We start from the raw sequence: 13,095 nt of genomic DNA on the forward strand, positions 1-13,095 counted from the left end.
GGCTACACCCCTAGCTTCAGATATAAGAACTATACCAACGTTCTGACTTACACGACAGTGTCCACAGCAAACAAGCATGGGCCCCACTTTGGAAAGCTTAAAGGGCTACGCCTACCTGACATAGCAATTTATAGCATTGGGTTGCTATGACAGTGAGTACTGCAATTACCACACAGCAGGCTGCATGCAATTACCAAATGGTGGCCACCAATTGGTGCAGAGGCCATCACATGCACATGTGCAGATACCTATAAAAGCAGGCTGTACTTGCTGGCCATACATGCAATCATCCCATTGCAGATGCTGAGAGAGAGAGAGAGAGAGAGAGAGAGACAAAGACAGAGACAGAGACAGAGAGATAGAGCGAGAGAGATGCACACCCCCACCCACACCAGTGGAGGAAAAAAAAAAACAAATTAAAATAAAGCCAAAGTTACAGCAAACTGAAAATTGCGAACACATACAAAGCAAAGGTATGTAACAGATATGTATTTACTGGCATGTAGTAGATGTATTTGAAGACTACTCTACATACTTTGAAACATCAATATGTGGCAGCAGTACATATCTATGCACAGATGCCCTGCATAACTACTGCCATGGACAAATCAGTGTGTAGCTGTGTGCAGTGGGACATAACTGTGATATATGTAGCTCAGCATTAAATGTCAAACATCTGAACCATGTCATCTGTGAGCTGTACAGTAGAGTGGACAATGGCTGTTTGGGGGAGTAGCTCATAGAGCTATATAACCATGGATGTGACAGAGTAACACATGCATGATAGTCATATTAACATATAGCTTAGCACTGGCAACTGCTATACCAGGCTAGTATGCTAATCTAGCATTTACAGCTATATATACACCCTCTAATATTACTGTGTGCTCACACGTGACACCTGTTCATGTTGCAGCAAGGCCCAACAGGTCAGCCGTGAGGTCCAGGGACTTACAACAGTGTGGACCTTGTGTGTGTATAGCACACACATACGGAGAGATATATCTGTGTCAGATATATTAGCATCTGTACATGTGCATAGAGCAAGGGACATACTGCAAATGTTTCTGAAGGGAGGTCATATATATGTTGGTGAAGGTTGTTATGTGCATATTTGTATGTAGGTAGTAATGTGTGGCAAACAAGACAGCATACAGTGCTGGTATATGACATGTGGTGGTTAAATGCTGTGGGTGTGATTTATTAGGTTTGCAGTGTTGCAGCCATTGAGGCCTGCTAAAGCCACATGGGCTTAGAACACCTTCAATGCATTTCGCACAAGACTGTGCAATATCATTACATAACTGTATACCTCACATACTTTGCATAATTGATATTCCCACCATGAAAGGTGGACTGTATATGTGCCTATATGTATATCAACCAATGCATGTTTATATGTATGTGTATGTATATATACATATATATATATATATATATATATATATATATATATATAGAGAGAGAGAGAGAGAGTCATATTTACTGCAACAGATGCCTGGTGACAAAGCCATGGCCTCAAGCTCAATGTCTGAAATTCATTGGCATCCCTTTTACTAAAAACTCTGTATCCATGAACTACCACATAGGTGGTAGTCGACTTAACACTGAAAGTGTGATAAGAGACCATGGGACACAGGTGGACAGTAGTCTCACCCTTGATAATCACAGTGCCACACTAGTCATGTAATCTGTCTACATGGCACACCTCATCACAAAAGCTGTGTCATCCAGGGAAAAAGCGGTCAGTGTTCCCCTCTACTCATCACTCACAAAACCCATTATAGAGTACAATGCCCCTTCTGGTATGTATCTCACAAGACATCTACAGCAACTGGAAAGGCCACAGACATATCTCACAAAGAGTAATACTGTCCTCAAACACATGCCCTATGCAGATCGTCTCATAAAACCACAGCTAGACTGTGTCGCATACCGGCAACCCAGAGGTGACCTCTGCCTAACATACAAAGCTATGTCAAACCCAGAGCTGTTGGACATGCTCCACGTAAACAGATCACTATCCCTATGAGATACACGCTCTAGGGACCTAAACCTTGTCACCTCAATAGACAGAACATGCTGGAGGGATAGATTCCTATCTCAGAGACATCCCATACTCTGGAACAAACTACCTATCAATAGCAAACAAAGCTCCTCAGTAGCACTCGTCATGAATAGTCTTGATGATTGGATGGTAGATAGGAAATACACCCCAGGAATCACCTCTGTGGCTCTGCTTAACAGGGACATATGAAACTAAATTACTTGGGTGTCAAAGGCCAGGGTACCATCTGGCTAGGCTTCTATAGGCCTTAAGGCCAATAGCCTATAACCTACCTATGAACCAATACACACCCACATGTACTTATTGCAATAATTGCTATGTGAGGTTGACTGAGTGTGATGGTGATTGTGTTGCTGAATGTGTCACAGTTGTGTATATGTGAGATAGCTTAGTGGGAAACTGTTTCTGTCATGGTATTATGTGTCCTAGCTCTGATCCCAGAAAAAAGATGTGTATGCTATTGCTAGCCAGAAAAAGCAGTATGGCATATGGTCTGACGTAGTCCCTTTGTGTTAACTGGGGTGTGCCATTGGAAGATAAAGCAGTACATGTATGCTCATTGATTGGTACTGCTGGCAAATCAAACCCCTGTATGAACTGTAGTACTACCTGAAGCTGTAGGCCTAAACAGCGCAGTATGGTGTATGTCCACATTGCTTGGAAACACTGTTTTGTGTGTTCCATGTAGTCTTCACAGATTACATACCTCAGGCATATGGGTTTGTAAGTACTGACACACAGTACTGTATGGTACATACATAAAGCTCATCTGGGTTGCCATACCTCTGTGTCCTGTATGTATGTCTGATGTGTGTGTGGGTATGCCTGTAACATGCCCTCGGTCATATGTGTGTTACAGGATATAAGTGGGTATCTAGCAACATGTATAGTCTAGTACAGCAGTATGCCTCCTATATTCACGAATGTGCACATATTGTAGGCAGGGGTTTTCCATCAACAACTAGTGTGGTATACTGGTAATATTGTAACTGGACTTTACAATCATTGCAATGGATTATATATTTTGTTATGCATTAGCTGGATATATACCTCCTGTGGCTAGGTGGTGCATTGTGTCACATACAGTGTGCCATGTACTGCTGCATAGTCTTACATAGTGGTTTCTCTTTGTTGCTGTGCAGAAAATGTTTTAATATATAGAGCGTGTCAGGCACTGTTGTGGGTTGAGCACTGATATGTGGAATTGAAAGTGTGTATCCTCTGACAGACAATAGTTTGCTATTTATGGCAGTCCAGTGATATCTGTACTGTAGAATGTTAAGTGTGCCACATGACTTGCTCACACATATTGTTTTATTGTCTTCCAGGGTCATGTCCCACCATTGCAATCCTGCCTATAGCCGTGAAGAAGATGAGATACTAACCAACTGTCTCATCCAACAGTACACCCTGCTATTTTCAAGAACCAGCTAGGACCAGCGTGAGCAGACTGCACTCTGGCAAGATGTTGTCCATAGGATAAATGACATAGGCAAGCATAACCGGACTTATGAGCAGGTACGACATACTTAGACATGTCCGGCAGCGTGCGTCTGATGTCCGTAGGCAACAGCTTGCCACAGGTGATAGGGTTACTTCCCATCCCTCCCTCACCAGAGTGGAGGAGCTGCTCCTGAGCCTGGGGGCTCCCGGCCAACAACAACAGCACACATGCATCATCTTGGAGGCCAGAGCCCCCCAGCAAGTTTACATGGAGCGTGCAGGTAAGATGGCATATCTGTAGACTACTGTTACCTCTATTGTTAGATCATGCATATGTGAGATGTGTACTGTGTAGTTAGAAGATGTGGAGCCTGGTGTTGTTCAATACTGATAATTTGGAACATGATGTGTAGGTCTGTGACTGTCAACCATTGTGCTACTGTAAGATTGCAAACCCACAGTAGCAATGCCACAGTTGTTGCCACTGACAAACTGTTTCATATCCTTGTATGTACCTCTGGTGTGACAGCAAGGCAGCAGACCCATGCTGGTGAGTGTGTTCTACATTTAATATTGCTAATAAAATGTGCATGTCATAGGTGAGGTGTAGGCCATGTACACATGTAACATACCTACACATAATACATGCTGTGCATGTTTGCTGTGAGACTATGCACATCTCAGTAATGTGAGTGGCTGCCTCAAACACATGCAATACACAGAGCATCCCAAACAATTGTGGCTACACTATAGTGGACATTGTATAGGCAGTCGATACACATGCACATGACATACACAACTCCGTCATACGCAGTTCATGTTAATATGCTACACATGGCATATTCATACACACGCTGTAAGGTCACACTCCAGTATCCCAAATGTCATCCACGTAGCACACATAATATACCTGAGGGGTACAGGCCTATCATGGGGCAGTGCGACACTCTCCAACACACAACACATTCATGTTAGGCAATGCTCCCTATTGGGCACCTTACAAACCCATGTCACAACTGGCTGTGAAATGGTGAATGTAGCCATGGTACTGCAGTTCATGTTCAGCATGATAGGTGCCGGTCTGGCACACATAAGTAGCCTTGAGTGACCACATGATGCTGCATGATGATGGCTCATGATACAACATGCCATCCAGTTACAGTAACCAGAGTACTACACATATCATTCGTTGCTATACACCTCAATGTTTTGTGTGTGCAGACATATGCACCTATACACAATATGCATAGCAATCACCATTTGCACAAAGTGACACATATATGTCTTGTAATGCTATTGAGTGTATAGGTCACATGACACACATTGGTTATGTGTAATGTTTAATGTTGCAGTTGTGTTGTAGCATGCCATTTCATGGCTGGCACTGGCATGTCCACAATATGTTCTGCACTCACCATAACTACTGTACAATGGCTATGTTGAGCAATGGTATTCCATCAGGTATACACGCACCACTCATCCTGTGTATACATAGCATGCATGAGCTAAACCGGTGTCCACAATTATCTGCTAAAGACACAGACGCTCTAATCAGTAACGGATATCTATGTGACATACAAATAAACATCCAGCCATGGGATGTATACATGTGAGTGATGCTGCACAGCACATTGCAGAGCTTGTAATACTTGCACATCAATGTTGAGTCCATGTACACATTGCATTCCAAGGTGAGGACAATCACTGAACAACAACACACATGCATCAAAGCCATGTATACTGTTATTCACAAGGACTGTCTACACTCGGACTGCATGCTGTTGAGCAACACACGTCCAGCATGCTGACAAGTGTGATATGACTGTTTGTCTTGTGATACTGTACCCCACCATCAACCGCTATTGTGTATGTTCTGGATTGCTGGTGGTGTGTGTGTGTGTTTGTGTGTGCGTGTGTGTGTGTGTGCGCGTGTGTCTCTGCTTTAGTGAGGGGTGTATTTGTGTGCATGTGTGCATGTCTGAATGTGTTCATGTGCGCATGTGTGCATGTGTTCATGTGTGCATGTGTGCACGTGTGCATGTGTTCATGTGTGCATGTATTCATGTGTGCATGGGTGCATGTGTTCATGTGTGCACGTGTGCATGTGTGCATGTGTTCATGTGTGCATGTGTGCATGTGTGCACGCGTGCATTTGCTCACTTGTTCTGACATCATGTACAGGTCGTAAAGTGTGTTTCCTGTCTTCCTCTCACAGGTGCTGAGGTTGGGCTGGTTCACTGCAGCAGGGAACCTGATGTCACTGGCTCAAATTGTGATAATGAGGATAGGTGTGTTGAGGCACAGGCATGTTTGCCAAGGTCTGTCGTTGGGCCACCAATCGACAGTACACAGCTTTCCACCCCATCCATGCACACAGTCATACTGCCAATACATCCTTCATCACCAATGCCCTTAGCTCAGGACAGTCTACAGTGGCAACGGCCAGGACAGTGTGGTACCTATGGCACATGCATCCGGACACAGCAGCCATACCCAGAGGTCTGGAACAATACCACATAGACAGATTTCCAGGGGTTCTCGTTGGAGCACTGCTGGTCATCATGCCCCTGGCAGACGTGCCACAGGTCTTACAACCTCACACATGTTCCAGGCTGTCATGGAGGCACAGAAACATATGGAACGGTACACCAGACAGGGACTAAGGGCACAGAGGACACATAGCACCGCTTTAACTGACAGTATCCGTGACCTAGCAGGTGCCATCCGTAATTACACTGAGGTCATGGATAGACGTTGGGGTGAGACATTAGATGTCCTCCACAATGTCATGTCCATGTGTCAAGACAGTGCAGGACAGGTGAGACGTCGATGTGGATGTATGCCAGCAACATCAGCAGCTGGAAGTCACCACGGACGTCCATCAAGTCACAGCCACTCCCGTAGTGCCAGTACCAGCTCCAGCAATGTTGGGGGTGGGCTGTCCATAGACCGTCCTAGAAGACCACGTGCACGTGGCTCTGTACAGTCCCAGCAGGGACCTGGGTCCAGTGTACATATGTCTACCTCTGAGGATAGTACTCAGTCTGGCTCAGTACTTGATACTGTCAGTAGCACCCCTGCAAGGCATAGGTACCATATCCATGGCCAGAGACGATGATCTGTAAAGCCTGGCAGGTACAGTCTGTGGCTGTCCTGCAAATCCCCATATATGGCAGCCACATGGTGGAACTGTGTGTATGCACACACACACACACACACATAAACCAGACACCTAGGGCTAACACATACCCGCACATATTACATCAACATTGGCCCATACCAGTACTCTTGGCCCTCAGACACACACACACACACACACACACACACACACACACACACACACATACATTTCGATTGTATGGCTCAATGTAGGCCTCTGGCAAACCAACAATACACCCTGTGCATATGATGAAACCTGTGTCAACTCCTGTCATCTGTAACACTGATGCAGGAACAGGCTAACATAGTGCTGATGCACAGGGTGACTTTATAGCAGTATAGCAATGTTAGCATATTGTCAGCAGTAAAGTGTAATGTTATCCTTGAAGGTGTAGCTGAGCAGCTATGATGCATTAAAGCTATGATTGTCAATGTAGTATTGTTTACACCAGTGTTAATCCCAATAGTGTATTGTCCACCCACGTGCCACTTGGCTGATGTGTGTTGTATTGGCAGCATGTATTAGGGAGTGGACAGTATGTGTGGGATGTGTGCAGCACAGGTTTGCAGGTGTACATTTGTGAACATGCTGGAGTTGCACTGTCTGCATGTACATGCATAGTGGACACATGGGCAGGGTGACATGCCCTGTATTACAGAGTGTTAACACTCCATAGTTTCTATTGGTGGCCAGTATGCATTGTACTACACACATTTTGGAACTTGGGTACACATGTGTGTATGACATGGTTTGACACTGTGCTGTGGGTGATACTGTTACTATCTGTCATTTGTTTGCATTCTGGTAGTATGCATAACCTCAACAGCCTGACCATAAACAATCGTTAGATGATGTCTTGACAACTGACAGACAGATGTAGGACACACAGTAACATTTGTACCCTTCAGGAACTATACTATGCCAGTAACCAGTGGTGTTCACCTGCACCCATTCATGGGACCACTCCTGATTGCCATATAGCTCACTTAGGTACAAGCAAACACAGTAGGGATATGTCCATCCACATCTGGGAATGCATATTGTGGCATATAATGCATTCTCTAGATGACACACACATCCTCCACAAGCGTATCATACGGACAGATACCTGTTGTCAAACCCATGCTATAAAACTATAAGCCAACTAAAGCATGGTCATCCACATTTACAAAACATAGTATTCCCACAGTACCACATAGGTAGTAGCCCCCAACATGTTGACAGGTACCGATGGGTACATACAGCCAAGTGTTACATCATCTCTCCTTTGGTAATCTCATTTCCAAAGGTATTTTGAAATCCCTCAGTGAATCACATAAGCAATAAGGGGTCTGCATGCATATCCACAAAGGTTGTTGTACAACTATAATGAATAGCCATCATTGACAGACTTTGTTGCATTTTAACTGGTCTGAAATATACCTCAGGCATAAACCCTCACTCACACTATTCAATAGAAACCGTAATGAGTGTGCGTGACACAGATGACCTAGGCCAGGGATCACTGCAGTGGCTGGGATTGTCACAAGCATACAGATGTGACCTAAGGTCTGGAAAGCAGCAGCACACTCTGGCAAAGATAACAGATGTGTTCATGGAGAAAGCAGGGTTCCCACCTCTGAAATAATTGAGGTCACATCTACTTATATGAATTTGCCACACAGCTACCTGATGTGCAATGCACATACTGTTGTCATTGTGATATGTTATACAGTAGTAAAAGCAAAACCCACAACAAAGTCATCAACTGTGTCACACACATAGAGCACACACACACTCACAAAGTGCAGGATTTAAACCCCTACTTAACTACTTTATGATACTAGAGCAGTATGCATTTACACGACGCACTATACACACTACTGGGAGGTTTTTTTTCCACAGATATATTTGTAGGATGGTGACATCATCAGACTTGACAAAGATGGGTATACTACATTTAAGGTGTTGTAGTTGTCTCCAAAAAGGTTGCTCCTCTATAAGGAGATACATACACACACACACACTCTCATATAGTTGTCAAGTGCAGGATTAAAACCCCTACCTAACTATTTAATGATACTAGAGCAGTACGCATTTACATGACATGCTATACCCATTACTGGGAGTTCTCCTTTCCACAGGTATATTTGGAGGATGGTGAAATCATCAGACTTGACAAAGATGGGTATACCACATTTAAGGTGTTGTAGTTGTCTCCAAAAAGGTTGCTCCTCTACAAGGAGATACTCAAACGCACACACACTCTCATACAGTTGTCAAGTGCAGGATTCAAATCCCTACCTAACTACTTAATGATACTAGAGCAGTACACATTTACTCGACACGCTATACACATTACTGGGAGTTCTCTTTGCCACAGGTATATTTGTAGGATGGTGACATCATCAGACTAGACAAAGTGGGTTACATTAGGTGACATTAGGTGGGCTACTTTGGCAATGTGATCATCAAAGGACAGTTTACTGTCCACTTGTGTCCCCAAGGCCATAATTACATTCTCCGTACATACTGGATTCCAACCTATGTGGTAATTTGTGTGCACTTTGTTTTATCCAAAGGGGATGACTATGCATTTTTTGGCATTCTGCTTGAGGGCATTGTTTTGACACCAGGTATCTGTCTGTGTATAACCCTTCTGTAGGATGTCTGTGTCAGCCGTGGAGTCGATTATAGACCACAGTTATCAGTCATCTGCAAACTTGTTCAGCCATACTCCTCCCATGTTGTCTGTACCTATGAGCAGTATCTACTGAACAGGTGGGGTCCCAGGACCAATACCTGTGGGATGCCATTCTTGACTGGTTTAGAGTCGGACATGGCACCCACAATGCTGAACATGTGTGTTTGATCTGTGAGCCAGTTGGCCACCAATCCTGTGACATAGCTGGTAACGTTCAAGCTGGTAAGCTTGTCCATGATGCCAGAGTGGGGAATGGTGTCAAAAGGCCTTAGTGAGGTCCAGGTGGGCTGTGTGGACTACACTCACCTCCATCTATGTACTTGGTAACTGTTTCAAATAAGTCAACTAGGTTTAGGAGACAGGATCTACCTTTAACAAAGCCAAGTTGGGTAAAGTCCAGTGTTTGGAGGTCCCCATTGTCTCTGTTTATGGGTTCCATGATAATTTGTTCCATAGCTTTGCAGACCAGTCTGAGTAGGCCTATATGGTAATGGTTTCCTGGTTCTGTTGTGGCACCCCCTTTGTGGAGCTGGATGACTGTTGCTGTATGCCATTCATTGGGTACATAGCCTGTGGTAAGGTTGAGTCTGTACAGTGAATGTAGGTGAGGGTGTAGTTCCTTTTGGGGCTGGTGTAAGTCACAGCCTGGGACACCATCCAGTCCCATTGATGCTGTGTTCATAGGTTTGGAGAGGGCTGTTTCTACCTGCATGTCTATGAAGTCTGGTGCACTGCATTCTTCTGGGATGGACACAGGCCCTTTTGGGGGTGATGTGGGGGGGAGTTTGCACTGAACTTGTCCCCCAGGATGTGGGCAATGTAAGTTGGGTCAGTGTATCTTTTTTCCATTTTGCAGTAGCTGACAGCATTTTTGAGAGTTTCACCTAAATGTTTGGTATAGCTAACGAAGGCTTTGTGGCTGTATTCTTACATTCCTTGGCAATTTGTCTTTAGAAACTGGCCTTAGATTATTTTATGAGCGATCATTGTTTCTTCCTTATAATGATCAGTGATGCCTTTCCTTATGTGAAATTTGCTCTATCATGTGTTCGTTCCCTCCTACTGTTGTATAGCTCATTTATGTGCGACAACCACCAGATTGGTTTCCTATATTTGGAGGAGTGCATCATAGTTTTATTTGGCATGTCTCAATACATACATCCCTGTAGATGCTCATAGAATGCACTTGTAGATGATTCTGCAGATTGTATAGCATTATCCTATAGCAAGGGTGCTTTTGAACTTTCCACTTTGGTCTTGAGAAGTGTGCTGTTTGCTTTAGAAACTTTCTTCACAGTGGTTTCCTTGACTGTGGGGGGTGTGATGTGGATGTCCAGTGTGATTACTTTATGATCTGATATTACCAGCGAGGGGTTTATCTCTGTTGTGGAACACTGGTACCCCATGTTGGTGATGATCAGGTCCAGTATGTTGTCACCTCTAGTGGGCGTGGTAACCAGCTGTTCCAGAACGTTTCAGTTTTTAAACTCTGGGAAGCATTGGGCAAAGGATGTTGTACACGAGTAATTCTCCCAGTCAGTGTTTTGGAAGTTGTACTCTCCTCATATAATGCTGTTTGGTAGGACATTTGTATTTTCCACTGTTCTCAGGAATACTGGGTGAGGTTCCTGAGACAAGGTAGGTGATCTGTAGCAGGCTACTATCTGATAAGCAGCTTTGCACAATGTTAGTTGCACTTGCATGGTCTCCAAGGCCTCATGCTGTGCCACTAACCTGAAGGTGTGGGTATCCATAGGGTAAATTGATATACCACTTCCTTTTGTATTTCAGTCTGGGTTTTGGGGCCAAAGATCCGAGGGATTGTGAGTGTTTTGCATTCAGCATGTCCAACAGCTCTGTGTTTGACATAACTTTGTATGTTAGGCAGAGATCACCTCTGAGTAGGCGATATGCGAGAGAGTACTGCTGGATCATTTTGCAAAAGTACCTCACCAAGAGGATCAAATGGCTCAAACAGATGCCATATGCTGCCCGGTTAAAGAAACTCCAGCTCTACTCAGTGGCATACCACCTGTTCAGAGGCGATCTGTGCCTGACATATAAAGCCATGTTCAACCCGGAATTAATGGACATGCTGCACCTCAGAAAATCCAAATCCCATCGAGCTACACGCTCGAGAGACTTGAACCTCAGCACCGAAATAAATAGGACATGCTGGAGGGACTGATTCATAACCCAGAGGCTCCTTTCACTCTGGAATAAAATCCCAGTCCAGGTTAGGCAGAGTCCCTCATTGACTCTCTTCAAGAGGAATCTTGATGAGTGGATGGGACATCGTAGGTTTACCCCGGGTATCACTTCTGTGTCACTGTTAGACAGAGGCACAGTATACTAACCTCAAAAAAGGGCATAGCAAAATTAATTTAAAATGGGTGGCAAAAGCCAAACACATTCTGGCTAGGCTTATAAATGCCCTAGGGCAGATAGCCTAGTATGAACCTATGAACCTATGAGACGGTCTGTGTATGGCATGTATTTCAGGCCACTAATGCTATTTGTGAGGTATTTCTGCAGCCTTTCCAGTAGTTGTTGTTGATGTGTTGTGAGGTACATAGCAAAAGGGGTGTTGTACTCTATTATGGATCTAGTGAGTGATGAGTAGAGGGGAACAATGTCCTCTTCTATCCTGCATGAGACACCTTTTGTGATGAGATGTGCCACATAGAAGGATTTCCCGACTAATGCGGGGATGTGATTATCACAGTTGTATCCACTGTCCACCTGTGACCCAGGTCTCTTATTACACTTTCAGTGTTAAGTATACTACCACCTATGTTGTAGTTCATGACTACAGAGTTTTTACCAAAGGGGATGACAATGTACTTTTTGGCATTGAGCTTGAAGCCATGGCTTTGACACCAGGCATCTGTCTCAGTGAGGCCCTTTTTTAGGATGTCCACATCTTCAGTAGTTTTGATTATGGCTCCTAGTTTGCAGCCATCTGGAAACTTCATTATCCACAGAACTTCCATGTTAAAGTTTACTTCAGGAAAGTAGATTCCAGACAGAACAGGACCCAGGACTGAACCCTGTGGTACTCCACTTGTCTCTGATCTAATGTCGTACTTGGAGTCTGCTACTTTCACAGTGTGTGTTCTGTCAGCTAGCCAGTTGGCATCCCATCTTGTGACATAGCAATTTATACCTAGTTTAGTGGGTTTATCTATAATTCCAGAGTGGGGGATGGTGTTGAACACCGTGGCAAGATCTACATAGGCTGTGTGAACCACCTTACCCATGTCTATGGTTCTGGTGACTGCTTCAATGACGTCTGTCAGGTTTAGGAGACATGATCTGCCTTTTACAAACCCAACATGTTTGTGGTCCAGTGTTTGGAGATTACCAATGTCTTTTTTTATAAGTTATATGATGATACATTCCATGGCCTTGCAGAGCAGGCTCATCAGACTAATGGACCGCTAGATCTTGGGGATCATGGTGTCACCCCCCCTTGTGTAGTGGGATAACCGTCGCTATGTGCCATTCAGCAGGCACAAAGCCTGAGGTGAGGCTGTGACTGAACATGGTATATAGGTGTGGTGCCTGTTCGTTCTGTAGTTTGTGTAGACCACAGCCTGGGATGTTATCTGGTCCCATGGATGCTGTGTTACTGGTTTTGGAGAGTGTTTTTTACCTGTGCAGCCGTGATGACAGCAACTTTGCAGTCTTCCATTATGGAGATGTGCTCTTTCATGGGTGTGGGGGGGGGGGGTAAAGTTA

This window comes from Protopterus annectens, chromosome 3.part0 (genome assembly GCF_019279795.1).
Source record: "Protopterus annectens isolate FY-2018-M chromosome 3.part0, PAN1.0, whole genome shotgun sequence".
Classification (NCBI taxonomy): Eukaryota; Metazoa; Chordata; order Ceratodontiformes; family Protopteridae; genus Protopterus; species Protopterus annectens.